General features: G+C 46.4%; 1 pseudogene; it reads left to right on the top strand.

Annotated features, from left to right (window-relative positions):
• The first annotated feature begins 1,800 nt into the window (after window positions 1–1,800).
• LOC148443307 (5S ribosomal RNA) lies at window positions 1,801–1,919 on the top strand (annotated as a pseudogene).
• The last annotated feature ends 2,558 nt before the right edge of the window (window positions 1,920–4,477 follow it).

Raw genomic sequence — 4,477 nt, 5'->3', positions numbered from 1 at the left:
AAATAAAATTTAGAGTAACGCGGCAAATCTTCCTCTGACGCCAGCAGAGCATTATAAATGGTTTGGGTTGGGGTGTTGGGTGGGGGAGTAATCTCCAACTGGGCTGGGGGGGGCTGACATAGGCAGTTGGGACAGGCGAATAAAGCAGTGGGTCTACAATGTAGACGTGTATATTGCTGTTGAGTGACCTAATTAGAAGCTCATAGACGAGCCTGTGGAAATTTTTCTTAGTGACCTCATCCATTTTTGTCATGCGACTATTAATATGTAAAATATAGACAAAATTGACCACGGTGCTAGTTATACTCCTTTGGATCTCTCCAATCAATAATATATCAAAATATAGAGAGCCTAATTGTCTCTTAATGAATATCTAATTCTACAGCTGCATGTCCATTCTGTTTTGCTGTGTGAGCACCTAAATAGAAATACAATAGAAAACAAAACAGATAGGACTGTGCTCTAAAACATCCAAATTGTGAGATGACAGAAATGATATATAGCAGTCAGGATTTACCAAAAACCTTAGGTTTTAATCACATGAAAAATAATGTACATATACATTTAAAACAACAATACACAATATGTTAATTAAAATTGATGATAAATGCACTACTGATAAATAGAACGGTATACAATCGGGAAGCCGGCTGCATTAATACCGACAGCCGGCTTCCCGACTGTCATATCACGGCGAGGGTGAAATGCTGGGCGTCTAGATGTAGACGCCTGACATTTTCCCGACGCCAGCAGACAGGTGCCCGGCATCCCGATCGAAGGGATACCGGGCACCGCGAGCGGTCAGCCGCTTATAGGTTTAGGGCACCCGGGGGGGACTTAGGGTTAGGCACCCCCCAGGAGGGTTAGGTTTAGGCTAGGGGGAGGGAGGGTTAGGGTTAGGCACCCCCGGGGGGGACAGGGTTAGGCACTCCCCAGGGGACTTAGGTTTAGGCAGCAGGGAAGGGGGGGGTTAGGGTTAGGCACTTAGAGGGGGGATTAGGGTTAGGCACTTGGGGGGGAAGGTTAGAGTTAGGCACCCCTAAGGAGGGTTAGGGTTAGGGGGTTAGGTTAGTAAGTACTTACCTATCGACGATCGGGATTTCCAGCGCTGTCGGGCTTCCGCTGCCGGGAACTCTGCTTTTGTCGGCCAGGCGCTGCCGGGAATTTCATACCGATTCCAATAGAACTATATGTATCTCTCAATCCAGATTATCATCAGTTATTCAATAAAGTATTGTCCCACAAGAACATACCATACTCAGAAGGTATATATTGAATCTCCTTAATGTACATAAAAGTCCTTGATTTGATGTAAAAAAACTTCAATTGAAAGGGGTATAAATGAAAAGATATCCGTGATGAATGGTGTGCACACACATAAATGTCTCATTGAATAGTGTCCGTCTCCACAAAATAGAGACTTGATAATTGAGTAATGTACGGTCTCCTGCAATATTGCAGCAATCTGCTGCGCTGGTTATACCTGGTCCGTTGATTCCTTCCAGATGGCCGCCTGGATCAGGTGGACCTGCACCGGCAGTGACACTTGGCTCCCACAGTGGTCCGGCTGTATTTGTATGACCAGGACCAGTAAATGCAGTAAATGTGTGTAGCTGTGAGCGGCGTGAAGACTTGCCGCGTCTCCTCTGGTATTGGATATTTGGACCAGAATGGCAAACCAGTGCCCAGATCACAATGCAGGTGCTCGCTTAGCAGAAGTCCTCTGACGTGTTTTGCCCTTACATAGGAGGGCTTTATCAGTCAGCATGGATGAGGTGAACATTTTCCCTGTACAAGTATACCTACAGCCATACATTACTTGATTTGCCCAATCTCGTCTGATTTTGGAAGCCAAACAGTAATTGGCCTGGTTAGTACCTGGAAGGGAGACCTCCTGGGAATACCAGGTGCTGTAGGTTAAAATAAAAACTTGGGATTGTTTTTGCACACGGCCAAGCATTATAAATATATCTCAGTGCTTATTAACTATACCTACAGTATATAGGCCCTGATTCAGAGCCGCTCGTTAACCGCAGTATGCTCGTTGCGTTCCGATGTTGCCTAACCGCGCATGCGTCGGTGTTACACTGCGCATGTGCGTACGGCAGATTGCGAGCTTTTTTTGTCTCGTTCGTCAAATAGCGTACAGGAAGTGACATGTCAAATGTGATTGACAGAACAGAGCGTTTTTGGGTGTTGACGGGGGAGGAGATGGAAAAACGCAGGCGTGGCGAGGCGTTTTTTGGGCGTACATACATTACCAAATGCGAACGTCAAATGTGTTCGCACCAACTCATACGTCACTGGATGATCCTCTTTCCCTTCAAAATGCTCGCACAGCTTAGGGGCTGGATAACTCGACCACAGTGGCGATGGCCTTCTCCTCCGTCCCGGCACTCTACGATGTAGCATCGATTAATCACGGCTTGTCAGAAAATCAATTAGTGTTGGATTGAAAACCGGCTTGGTATGTGTTTGGAGAGCAGTTTTTTTGGATAGCACAAAACCGAACGCAGGTGGAAATCATAGCTGCTAATGTCTGGATTACACAATCAATTAGCGTACATTTGTGGGGGTGTATTTTGGCCACAATGTGTTCTTTTTGGACTATTGTAACAATAATGTCATCATGTTTAGGTTTGGTGCCTCATTTTGTGTTTGCAAGGTGATTTTTCCTCCTTAGGTAATGTTTTCAATGTTCCTTAACGAGCCCTTTTTTCCCAATGTGTCATTTTTTAGGTTGAACGTTGTTGGCTTGTGGGCCCGGATTAAATGTAACCCATTTTTACAATAATGTCAGAATACCAAGTCGTACATTTGTGGAAAATTTATTGGTATCCCACAAAAAATAAATGCACATATTTAACTAAAACATTTTTGGCAGTGTTCATTCCACAATATTTATTAATTGCGCAAACAATAATTTTTGGGTAAACAGAAATGCAAAATTTAAAAACAATTCACAAGAAAGGAGAGGGAAGTTTTGGCCAGAAAGGAATATGAGGCAAGCACAGAAGGAGTGTGGGAAAAGTAGCCAATGGTGTCACCGTTTTTTCGGCCGTTTGGCTGGGGGAGGGAGGGCGCCAGACCGGGTCCGGGATGTCATCGGGCTGGCCTGTCCAGAGGCAGATGTTGTGGCCTCTGGACTAGGCACAGGGCTAGGCACATTTGGAGGATTGGCTGATGTTGTGCCAGAGGTGGAGGATCCTGATGTTCCGGCAGGAAGGGAGGTCGGCTCCACCATGTGCTGGCGAACGAGCTGCTCCAGGGCAGTAGCGATGCGGATGTTGGCCCTGGTATTTTCCGCCAGGGCCTGACCAATTGTCACGTTGGCCGCAGCATTTTGCTCCAGGGCCTCAGCCACCCATACCAGACTGGCGTCCATCCTCTGCAGACTCTCCGTATGGAAATCCGATTTAAAATTGAGTTCTGTGAGGAGGGACACTGCCTGCGAGGGGGATTGCCCTGGACTGGCTTCTGCAGGGTCCTCAGCCGGATGTACTGGTTCCTCCCCTGCAGAGCCAGCAGAAATTCTGCGGCCAAGGCTCCCCTCTGGAGCAGACTCATCCGCCTGTGTCTCTGTTGGAAAAATGAGAAAAGACTCACATTAGAATCTACATATTGGCACAATAACATTTCAGAGTTGGTGACATCACAACATTTACCTGGGACAACATGAGGAGCCGCAAAGTCTGGCATGTCCGTATCCATGTTGGACACGCCAAACACCTCCACAGGCTGCACACACCCCTGTGCCAGCTCTTCTAAATCAGTCAACTCCAATGACACAGGGGTGGGACCCCCACCTGTCCCCCTTGCATGCCCAGCCCTGTCCGCCAGTTTTTGCTTCAGGCGATATTTGAAGTCGGCCCATCTGTGAGATGAAATTGGAACCATTATCCTTTTGTTTAAAATGGGTTTTGGTTTTAGGGGGGGCAAGTGTTTACTTACCGCCGTTTGACATCCCGGGCTAGACGGACATAATCACCCACCCTATTGACACGGCTACCTCTTCCCACATTCTCCACTTCTGGCTTGCACTCATATTCCTGTCTGCCTGTGGCAGGATGTCCACACACTTCTGAATCAAAACCTCCATCTCCTTTCTTGTGAATTGTGACTGCCTTTTCTTTTTGGCAGCTTTGCCCGGAATACTGGGCCCAGCAGCCTCTTCCATGTCATCCTCCTCACCTATTTGTGTAAATATTCAGATTTCTCAAATTCACAACTTGCCCAATATTATGTTTCTAATTAATCATTGAGTCAAAATGCCTAAAATACTTACCGCCAGACTGTTGTCCATTGTTTCCCTGGTCTGTAGCCATATCTGAGCTCCAAACAAGAAATTCACCAGAATGTTTGTTTTGGCTCGTGACGTATTTATACATGCGACCTTATTTTTCAGCCGCATCATTGATTGTGCGTTCCTATGATCCCTCCTTAATTTGCATGGGAAACTAAACACTATTTATGGCTT

This window comes from Taudactylus pleione, unplaced genomic scaffold (assembly GCF_031769625.1).
Source record: "Taudactylus pleione unplaced genomic scaffold, aTauple2 ptg001303l, whole genome shotgun sequence".
NCBI lineage: Eukaryota > Metazoa > Chordata > Amphibia > Anura > Myobatrachidae > Taudactylus > Taudactylus pleione.
This window is presented reverse-complemented; position numbering and strand designations above follow the sequence as displayed.